Source organism: Simochromis diagramma, unplaced genomic scaffold (genome assembly GCF_900408965.1).
Source record: "Simochromis diagramma unplaced genomic scaffold, fSimDia1.1 OVJJ01000205.1, whole genome shotgun sequence".
Taxonomy (NCBI): domain Eukaryota; kingdom Metazoa; phylum Chordata; class Actinopteri; order Cichliformes; family Cichlidae; genus Simochromis; species Simochromis diagramma.
In genome coordinates, this window is record NW_024386782.1 from 2,212,225 (window position 1) to 2,224,369 (window position 12,145).

A 12,145-nucleotide genomic window follows, 5' to 3' on the forward strand; every position below is an offset into this window, starting at 1 on the left:
ATTTCTTCTCTTGTTTATTTGACTACTTTTCAATGTTTTAATTCCAAACAACAAACAAAGTTCAAGAATTAAATCTCTAAAATGAATTTTATTTATTTATTTTTTAAACTGGAAAACACTGGGCTTTTATTGGCTCAGAGGGACAGCGTGTGATGGTGGCAGAGAGGGGGAAAGAGAGAGTGATGAAGAGGCAGAAGCAGAGAGCTGAAGGCCTCCGTATACCTTTCACTGAGTTATAAGAATGAATAATTAAAGCGTCCCGGCTGCACGCTGGGAGCTGCTGATGGCACTGAGTGGGTCAGCGGCTGGAAGGAGAAGATGCTCTTCTTTTACTTCCATCCACCCGAGAGGAATCCACCACAGCTGAATAATTTATTCCAGCCCTGAAGTCCCTGCTGAAACACACAGACACGCTGCTAAACACCGGCCACGGCAAGAAGGGTGTGACCTCCACAAAATACAAGTAACACCCAAATACAGTACATATCCTGAAGCAGACACAGACATATGATGAATTTTATATCACTTGAAGGTCAATGTGATATAAATGGATGGTAATTTTACTAAATATTCAAGCCATTACAAGCTGAAGAGGAAGTTTTTAGCTTTTTACCATCGTGGTGGTGAGCTGAAAGTCTGTGTTTGATTTTTTTTCATACATTTTTATGATTTCAGTTAGATTTTTTGCCATTACCTTATTTTCCTTTCATTTAAACGATTTGTGTAGAGTAAGGTGAGATTTTCATCATCCTCAGTGTAGATCAGGGCTGATAACTTCAGATGAGAGATCAGCATTTCTCTGAAGTAGGCAGGACGATTTCCAGTATTATGCACATTACTGCTGAAATGAGCTGAAGGGGACAAGATGCTCTGTTTGGCATTTTTCTTTCCGCCCTAGTTTAATGTCTATGAGCAGAACGATCATAACACTGACCAATATACAGGTGAGAAATGTAAAATATACAAAGAGGATTTCTTTCCTACTGTCGCGCATTTGTTTGGTTAGGGCCATATAATGCATTTCATCCAGGTGATGTATGTGCACTGGCTGAAAAACACCTCAAAACATTCCCTTTCAATACAGACGCAATAAATGAAACACCTGGACTCAAACCAGGAAAATATTTATTTCTTGGGAGCAGTATTAAAAGGCAGATCAACACATGCAGTGTCTGATTTTAAGTGCTTTTGAGTATGTAGGGGAGCAGGAATTAAATGTGTGGCGGGACTGAACCAAAGTGCCTTGTATCCAAAGATCAAAGATAGAAATAACCTGTCTGTGTGTCTTTGTGTGTGATTTAACATGTGGATATTGTGTGTATATACACGATAGTCTATTTATTCATAGATAGTAAAAGTAATAAAAATTCAGGCTTTTATTTATTCAACATTAACTGTTCAGAACTATAGATACTGGGCTTGATTTCAGAATTAACATGTACTAGTTATAACAGGATCAGACAACCAACTTGCTCTGATGTTGCGCAAACATGTAGGTCCTCTCCCTTGTCTGCTCCACTGACATCAGGCTGTAATGGCAAACACGTGGCTGCTAGCTGACCTAATAGCTGATCAGTGTTGTGTTTTTAGTGTTTTTAGTGCTTTTAGTGTAGTGAAGTGTTTTTTATGGATTTCTGTTTCTGTGTTGCTAGGTCAGGTTGTGGTTGGCATGAATCAAACCTCCTGACATGTACTTCCTGTGCCTGGTAGGAGTCTCTCTGGTTACTTTCCCCCCCACAGACTGAAAACATGATTGTTCATTTCATATATAATAGAGATTCTAAGATTGGTGTAAATGTGAGAGTGCAGGGTTGTTTGTCTCTCTAGTTTAGCTCTGTGATGCACTAACACAGAAAGACTGGTGGCCTGTGAAGGGTATGTCCTGCCTCACTCTTTAAGGTATATGAGATAGCTACAAACTCCTCTATTTTCCTGTAAAATAACCTCAGCGCCGGCATTCACACCGACATGTTCACCTTCAGCCATCTTTACGCTGCCAGATTGTTCCAGTCTCATCATTTATGCATTTCACGTTTGGCTTGAATTCTGCCTGTTTGTGTCCCTTGTGTATCCTGACTCATCCTCTACTACATGTAAACAACTCTTTTCTTGTTTTACTGAGCTGCACGGTGCACAAAGCTAAAAAAAAAAAAAAAAAAAAAAAAAAAAGTTTGACTGATGGACGATCGCTTGATTAGACTCATCGCATCCTGTGTGATGGGTTTTCCAGGAAGAGATTTACCAGAAATCCTGTGTTTGGAACCGCTAATGTACTTAATGTGCAGATACCAACAGAGCATACTGCAGGAAACAAAGGCTGTGATGGGCATTCATTGGCTTTTTCATCATCCGAAAACTCGTTTTGTGTTGTAACTCATTTATGCTTCGTTCTCTGGTGCATTTGCCACATGTGTTGATCAGTTTACATGTGTTAATTTATAGCCTCTGCGAATGCTGTCTGGGTAAGTAATGTGAGCTGCAAGTGAGACATTGTGTGAAAATTTGCTCATTTTTTTATTGTTCTATGGTCATTTTGCTGTAGATGTTGTTTATTTTGGGGAGTTTTCTCCTCTGAAAAAACAAAAAAGCAATCACCGCTTGAACAAAGAAATTAAATATAAAGCATTCTTTGCTAAATTTCTAAGATTTGCATTTTAATGCCACCACCTCCTAAGATATTATGCTCCAGAAATGCAATATTTAGCAGACGTTAGTGTAAAAACGGGATTTTATGCTTTTGTTTGTATCTCTCTTTGCCCTCGCTTTCTTAAATGACACTCTGCTTTACAAAGTCACTCGAAAATGTTCCAATTAACTGATAAGAAAAATAAATCAGTCATCAAAGAGGTCACTGGATGTTTTTTAGGATTTTCAGTGACAAACATCTGCTAATGTGATTTTATCACTGAGATGGCACAGCACCAAAAACAGTAACTGTTCCAGCTATCGTGACCCATGGCTGAAATGCCGGATTCTTATTGCAAACAAATACTGTAAAGAAACCTCTCTCTCTTTCTTTCCAGCCAGCAGCTGTGACATTAGTTCAGGTTATTCTATGAAGTCTGCTAAGTAAAACTGTGCATGTTTATTAAACCACTTCTATAAATGACACTGCCTTTCAATGTTTGCTCTGACATTTGGCTGTGATTGAAAAAGATAAAAAGATCCACGTTTTCCATTCGGGCTGTGATGAATAATGCAGCGGCGGCTGTCTGGCCGTCTCTGTCAGATTGTCTAGAGCCATTTCCCCCTTGAGTTCTCAAATCTCCGTGCATCTCACTGAACAGATGAGACGAGCTTCGTGCTCTCTCTCCTTTGTGGAGTCTTGCAGCTGATGTCTGAGGACTCAGCTGACAGCTTATAGAAGTCTGAGCGCTGGGGATCGACGTGCAGGGCTGAAGCAATGATACTGATTTTATGCCACTGGAAGATAGACAGATGTGCTGATTATGCGAAGGCTCCTGAGGATGGCTGAGCGTTTGTGTAGTAAATGAACAGTCTGAGTAACAACAAAGTACGATGCAGGAGAGACATGTTTCCAGTGACTTTCTATTTCTTCCTCAAGGAGCCCCTTTAATGCTGAGTCCTTATTTTTTCAGATGGTTAACTAAATATATGTCTGACTGACAGGTATAACTACTTGTCAAGGTTTTTCCTTTTGCATGGATTGGTCATACATGAGAGAGTAGTGGATTTCTAGATGACGGTTGGAGGGAGAATTTCAAAATAGAAAACAGCTTTGTAAAATTGTAGACCAAAGAGTGAGACGGTGTATATATTAGGCAGAGCAAAGTCTGAGGAACACAAAAGCCACTGGTCATAAACAGAGCAAAGCAAGACAACATCAGCTGATGGCAGGGAGGGAAAAAAATCCCAAAACAGCAGAGGATCAGATCAGTGCCAGTCCAGAGAACACAGGTATAAGTGTCACAATCCCCAGTGTTTAAGAGACTATAGACAGCAGAGACGCTGTGCTGCAGGATGTAAACATTTTATTAGACCAACAAATTTCTAAAGTAATTTTTTGAATGCAGGTGAGACAAAGCCTTGAAAATGTGTTGCTGAAGACGTGAAGGATGGAGGTGTATGCACAGTAGTCTTGCTATGTGCTAAGTGATTTCTGCAATCCCATCAGCTGAATTTCTTCAATCTCACTGGATAGATTTCTTTATGTTTGCATCTGTTGAGTATGGTGTGCCACAGGGGTCATTTATGGGACCCTTTTTATTTTTTTTAATGTACACTCTGTTCAGGCATGTAATTCAGAGACAGTGTTTCTTTTCATTTTTATGCTGATGAAATGCAGGTACTCCTGACCATTAGATCATCTAACCTTTGTTTAGATGAACCCTAAGTTATTATCATTTGATCACGGCTCATAGATAAACAAATTCTTCCATCAGCTGGTTCCCCATTGCAAAGAACACTTTTTTTTACTTGCATTAACAGAAAATCATTGAACAGTGCACAGATGCAATGGTTTAAAGCAGAACTAAAAAACAGGATCACACCACTTAGGTTTTAGCCCTTTTACATTGGCTTCCATTATGTTTAAGAATACCCTTAAAGGTTTTTATTGATCACTGTCAAGGCCTTCATGGGCTTGCTCCTCCTTACTCAGATTTGTGACCTCTTAGCACTAGTGCATGTCTTGCCTCTGTAGGTGAAGGTCTTTTACCTGTTCCAGGCAAGTTGCTGCAACATAAACAGTATGTTAATGATTTTGGTCTGTTTCTAGATTGAAGCTTTGGATTGTGGGTTTTACTCAACCTCCTGGATTTGGGTATTCTTCTGTTCGGTGACTGTTACACCATATGTTACGGTGCTATTATATCACAGAGCTGTGCAGGAATCATGCACAATTTACTTATGGTCAAATATTCAGGTTTGTTGTGGGCATTCTGCCATCCTCCCTGTGCCATCCTACTGGGGTGGTTGGGAACTACTTTTTTTTACTGTGTTAATCTCCTGTTTTCAGGTTAGAGGACTTTGTTTCTTCCTTACTACTACTGTTTCATAAGAATCTGTTACATTCGGGGGGCTTTAAATGACTGGGATTGTTTTAAAATAAGCCAGTTGCATTGCTGAAAACTGAAAATTGAAACTTAGTGATGCATCCACATTTAATGCACCAAAGACTACAATCTGCCACTTTTTAAATTAAATATGTTACCCTAAAAACAAAGAATATATTCATCTTCAGTGTTAAGCAACTCCCTGTCTTTGTTCACATTTTAAACCTGTTAAAAATAAAATGAAATGCTCTCTAGAAACTTAAGACAGCATGTACAATCTTTAAAAAAGACATGTTTTATTCACTTTTACTTAACTACCTTCATTTTCCATGTGTCCTGCTGACAGCATTAACCTTTCTGAGGGCTCCACGCTGCGTTGTTCAGCATGCAATCTGTCAAAAAATTGGACCCTAAATTGCACAAGCTTGCAGCTGTGCGCAAAGGCCTCAAACAGACAATGAGTGACACAATGGGCCTGGCTGTGCCATTAGCTGAGAGGTTGTCATGCCAACAGTACAAAAAGCCCCACACTCGGTGCAGGCGAGAGGTTTGGCCCCAAGGAGAATTCATGGAGAGCGAGAGCTTTGCTTAAAGGCCCTCCCCTTCTCCTCCCTCCCTCAGTTACATCGTTATTCATCCTGAGGTTCCCGTCTAGAGCCGCAGACCCGTAGTGCCCATACTGGGGAAGCAGCATGGCTGAGGCTGGGTGTCAAGTTTTTGGGGGTATTTGCGCCACAAGAAACGCACCATTGTACGAGTAAACAGGCAGACCCTTTGTGTGGAGGAGTGTGACAACCGTTTGAACCCTGAACTGAAGCAGCAGGGCTGGCGCTCAGGCTGGCGCAGCATCAAAAACACAATGTCCACCAAAGAAAACATCTACAGGAAATGTGAAAGAGTACAGCTGCATTATGTTTACAAACGTAAACATAATCTAAAAGCGAAAGTGTTTACAAAGTATTATTCCTAAAACATAAAATATCAATCGTTCTCTTGTTGTTTTTTTTAAAGCTTTAATCAGAAACATGCTAAAATGCCTTAATCCTGTATTCCTTCTAATACTAAGAGGCAGGCGACTCCTTTGTTTTCAAAAACAAGTACAGAGAAATTAGTGTCCCATCAAATAAACAGTACATATATTATGTTTTTACTGGCACATTTCAACAGCTTCGGGTTGTCTAAATCCAAAGACGTTATGTAGGTCTTTCAAAGTTGGCTACTTTAGGCTACTTTTCTCCTACAGGCAATCTATGTATGTTGTGCAGTGTGTCCTCAAAAAATCTGAGGAAACTGGACAAGTGTAAAAAAACATCTTTAGCAGATGAACAGTATCTGAAAATCATCACTGAGGAAAAACTTGAGAGATGCACCTGTACCTTCATGTACTGTTGATCCATCTATTGTTGACTGAAGCCTAATCGGAAATGCTCTCAGTGGAAGGGCAGCTGTAAAGAAGCCTTGAGGATGGGGAGGTATGCAAAATGTTTTAAGTCATCATAATATGTACGGTGGAGGTCAGGAGAGAGGTAAAACAGTCAGTGTCTACAGCCACCTGTCAAACACAGTGGAGGCTCCGTTGTGGTTTGCGGTTGACTTTTAGTTGGTGGTTTTGGGGATCTTATCAAATTTGTGGAATTTCGAACCCAGAAGACAGCGTTCAGATTTTGATCCACCTGAAAAGTGTCCCATTGGCAAAGGCTTAACTTTTTAGCATGACAGTGATTCCATACACACTGCCAATGCAGTAAAAGTATACCTGGATAGAAAAAACACACAATGGAATAATATAGGTCATGGAAAGAATCCAAAACATTACTGTAGCAGTGTGGGATTATCTCGGCAAACAACAGGCAGCCAACATCCAAATAAAACCTGTGAATGTCCCTCAAGAAGCCTGGAGAGCTATTCCTGAAGACAACTTTATTAGAAGAGAGCTTTTCTAAGAGATTTCAGGCTGTGTTGAAGAATAAAGGTGGTCATGTTACAGTAAATGCTGTGACAAACTTTGACTTTTATACTGTATTGTTGTGTTTGTGCGTTTTAGTAAAACACTGCACCTGTTTTCCATTTTCCTTGCAAAATGTAAAGAAATGAGGGGTGACTTAGGATTTTTGCACAGTACTGTAACTTTAAGCAGTTTATCTGATTTTTCTATGCCATTCAGCTGTTTTCACATGCGTACAGATATCGCATCTGCTGCGCGTCACACAAGACTGCTGCTGATCCCAATCAGGTTATCTCAAAGTTTCCTCGCAAACACAAACTGAGAAGAAAAAAAAGTCCAACAGCCTTCAAGTTCAGTTAGACCATCTGTCCGTCTTTTGAGGAGCAAAAACAAAAAGAGGCCATTCATTTGGTGCCTCCTTGATTCTTCCTTTGTCTGTGTAATTTGCTTTGGATGTGCCCAGTCTTCTTCATGGCACTGGCACAAACACACATACACACACAGTTCACATCTTTGTGTCTCCCCCAGCAGGCCTCTGTCTCTACACGGACTGAAATGTATGGTGATGAAATCTTTGGGTCACATGGCATCTAATCCCACTCTGAGGATAGCTGAATCCCTGTCTGAGTAAAAGAACATGAAACAATGATGCCAGATTTTTGGACCATAATCCTTAAAGGAATAAACAATCCTGCATATTCTAGATGTTAAAACATCTTTGCGATGTTTAGCATTTTACCATATTAATATGTTTCGTGTTTAATATGAGCTCCAATTCTTTTCATGCTGATATTAAATGAAGAAAATGTTGCGTGGAGATCAGGGGAGATACCTCAGGATTGGCAGACCGGGGTGGTGGTTCCCATTTTTAAAAAGGGGGAGTATGGGGTGTCTGGCCTATGCTACGGGCCATTTGATCCTTATACAACCGTTGCAAGCGCTTGGGCCGCATAGCTGGCAATAAGTCGGACTCATTCCTGGTGGGTGATGGGCTCCGCCAGAGCTGCCCTTTGTCGCCACTTCTGTTCATAATTTTTATGGACAGAATTTCTAGGCTTAGCCAAGTGGCAGAAGACAGAAAAGGGTGGAGTGCCCACTCTGGGCCAGATATGAGTTCTTGCCCCAAGTGGAAGAGTTTAAGTATCTCGGGTCTTGTTCACGAGTGAGGGGAGAAGGGAGATCGACAATTGGATTGGTGCTGTGGCTGCAGTGATGCAGACGCTGTACCGGAGCGTCGTGGTGAAGAGAGAGCTGAGTGTAAAAGCAAAGCTCTCAATTTTCCAGTTGATCTACGTCCCTACACTCACCTATGGTCACGAGTTTAGTTTAGTGTAGTTTATTTATTTATATAGCACATTTAGTTAAAACAGTGGTGTTGACCAAAGTGCTGTACAAACATACAAATTACACAATAAAATAACGAATATCAATTAACATCAATGCCAAATAACAAATAAATAAGTAAATAACTCTCATGCAGTATTAAAAGCCAATGAGTAGAGATGTGTTTTAAGACAGGATTGAAAATGATTGACGTTAGGAGTCTGTCTGATGTGGAGAGGCAAATCATTCCACAATTTAGGCGCCGCGACCGCAAACACACGATCGCCTCTAAGAACCAGCCTTGACCTTGGTGTGGCCAAGAGAAAAAGATCGCCCAATCTAAGAGCTCTAGCTGTGGGTACTGACCGAAAGAACAAGATCACGGATACAAGCGGCAGAAATTAGCTTTCTCCGAAGAGATAGGGTGAGAAGTTCGGCCATCCGGGAGGGGCTCAGAGTAGAGCCGTTGCTCCTCCACATCGAAAGGAGGCAGTGGAGGTGGTTCGGGCATCTGACAAGAATGCCTCCTGGGCACCTCCTGCATGAGGTGTCCCGGGCATGTGCCACCAGGAGGAGGCCCTGGGACAGACCCAGGACACGCTGCAGAGATTATATCTTGGCTGGGAACGCCTTGGTGGAGAGGGAGGTCTGGGCGTCTCTGCTTAGACTGCTGCACCTACGACCCGGAGAAGATGGATAAATGGATATATGAAGAAAACACAAATGCATAATAACTACACATTTGCTATTTATTCTTTTTATTTAAAAAAAGGTGATTATGAAAAAGAAGCTACACACAAATGGAATAGATTAAAAAAAGATGTTGCTAAAACACTTTGAATTTATTCTTCATCTTTTTGAATTGATCATTGTGGTGGTGTCACTTCTACAAACATTTGAGAAACAACTACAGTTACAGTGATAGGATGCCACCTGTGCAACAGGTCATGCTCCCAACTTTATGGGAACACTTTGGGAACGGTTGCTTCCTGTTCCAACTTGACTGGAAGGTCCATAAAGACACGGTGTTCGGTGTGGAAGAACTTGACTGGCCTGCACAGAGTTCTGACCTCAACCCAACATAACGCCTTTGAGATGAATTAGAGGTGGGACTGTGAGGAAGGCCTTCTCGTCCAACATCAGTGTCTGACATCGGAACAACAGTCAAACATTCCCATGAACACACTCCTTGTTGTGAGGTGGAGACTTTAAAATATTTAAAAGATAAACTCACTGATAAACCAGCTCTTGAAAACATAGCAAAAACTGTTGCATTCTACTTTATACTGTAAGTACTCCACTTGTTTTCTCTTTGTTTTTATTGTTTTTCTGCTCTTCTCCACAAAAGGACGGAGTTTATTTGGATTGTGCCACAGGCAAAAATATAATTTAACTAACATGAAAAAAAAAGTCTGTGCTTTTTAAATGATGGAAGAACACAAAAATTCTAAGCCTTTTAAAATGTAAACCAGAGAATAAGAAAAAAAAAACACAGTAATCAAGAAAATTAAGAAAAAAAATTGAGATATTTGATTGAAATCCATCCATTTTGTTCCACTTATCCAATTCAGGGTTGTGGGGCTGTTGGAGCCTATCTCAGTTGTCCTTGGGCGAAGTACACACTGGAGAGGTCACCAATCTATCACAGGGTTAACACGGCGACACAAGCAACCATTCACACCTACAGCCAACCTAGAACCCACGCAGGCACGGGGAGAACATGAAAGCTCCACTCAAAAAGACTCCCAGGACCTCCTTGCTGTGAGGCCATATTGCTAACACACCAACATACTCCCATGAATACATAATTAAATAAAATGAGCACATTTGTTCATAATATTAGAACATTTGCCTGAAGTAGAAAGAACAGTGGTCACTGAGAGATGCAACCATGTGTCTTTAAGCTAATAATAGTAAAATATAAGAAGGGGTAGCATAAAGAATAATACAATAGTGTAATAATACAATGCACAGCTTCTGAAGGTTAGAAATCATAATTAGTATGGAGAGACAGATGGTGTTTGGAGCAATGCAGATATCCTACATCACAACATTTGGATGACGAGCGGCTCATTAATAATTCATTGCCTGTTGTTTGGAGGCTGGATGGCTTCTGCCTGTTGCTGCCACGCTGACTACAGCTTTGTCAGAGTGCTCTGTCAGCACTGACAGCTCGCCTTTTAAAGATACAGTTTGTGCAATTTAATCATTTTAAATGACAGCGTTTGAGAGTGTTTTTTGTGTGCGCAGATTGCGTATGTCACTCAGTGCTGCTGGTTTGGAGGCTGTGGAGAGCTGGACGGGATATTACCTTCTGCCTGATTGTTATATTTGAATTTTATATGTGAAGGTCAAATCAAATTGTTTCCACATGAAGAATACACATAAAGACTTTCTAAGCTTGTTATGAACAGAACAGCGTGCTGCAATAATACAAGACCTCAGTAAGCCATGGAGAATTAAATAAAATTTAATCTTTCTTATTGCAGTCACAATCTTTTTTTTTTTTGTTATTAAAATGGTTTTTTTTAATCTAATGATGCATATATTTTTGATTTACTACATTCGACAGTCTAGCCATTTGTTTTTCTGATATTTAGTCATGTCACATTAGAGTCAGAGTTTTTCCTGATGTTGACCATGACTCAAAAATCTCAGTATGAACCAGATCAGGGATTTAGAGACATGTTACACCCCTGTTAGTGTATGATTCTGAGCTCGAGTTACAAATCACCATCATCACTCCAACAGCTGAATCCTGCATCACCGGCATTGCAGTTAATACTGTTTTAACAACTCTATTTACTCAAAAGAAGGACACTTTATTCCCCTAAAATGCACAGCTATCTGTCTAAGGGGCTGGGATAGATCAGTAGGTAAAGTGGTTGCCCCATGATCGGAAGGTCGGGGGTTCAAATCCATTGAACGGCTACCCTGAGGTACCCCTGAGCAAGGTACTGTCTCTACACACTGCTCCCTGGGTGCTGCACTATTGATTAGTAATAATACACATTATTATTAATAAAGCAACACGTGTTCGTTACCTTTATAATGTGCGGCCCAATCATGGTTAGTACTATCACCGTCCATAGTTTTACCTCAGGTAAAATCCTCAGGCTCTTCGTTCCTTAACCCTTTAAACCCTGAACCATGAAATAATTTACAGAATATTATTATTATTTATTTAAATGGACTCTTTAGTGAATCTTCTGATGGAATAGAAATTTGCATATACGAGTTTTAATTTCATTTAATCTTGTAATATATTTATTTAAAATGTATCATGCAATTTATTTATATTTATTTATTATTTTTTTTTGAGGGGGAGGGGGGGGGTCACTGATGATGTAGACAACTCAAAAAGTCACAAAAACTCATTTATCAAATACGACACACTTGACTGGTTATTTTGATAAGTTGGACTGTAAGTTGGACTACAGTAAACCTGTAAACCTGTATTTGAATTATTGATATATTTTGTTTCTTTTCTTTTTTGTGAAATCATAAAAAAATACATCTGAAATTGCTTGATTGCGTTACCAATCCTCTAAAATGTCGGGTTACAAAACATCTGCAGACTGCTGATGGGACCAAACGAGGGGGAAGAAAAGGAGGGTGAGCCGGAGAGAGTTGAAGATGTGGGGCGGTGGTGGTGATGGTGGCGAAGAGGTTGTCATGGTAACCACTTCTCCTGCTGCTGGGGGTGATGATGTAACACTGCCCATAGCTGGGTCTCTTTTCTTGTCCTTGTCCTCCCCACCTACGCTCTCACACATGCCTGCATGTGTGCGACGTGGAGGAGACACGCAGGGACAAAGCCAGTGTCCACTGACTCTACACGACCCATTAACACTAAACGGCC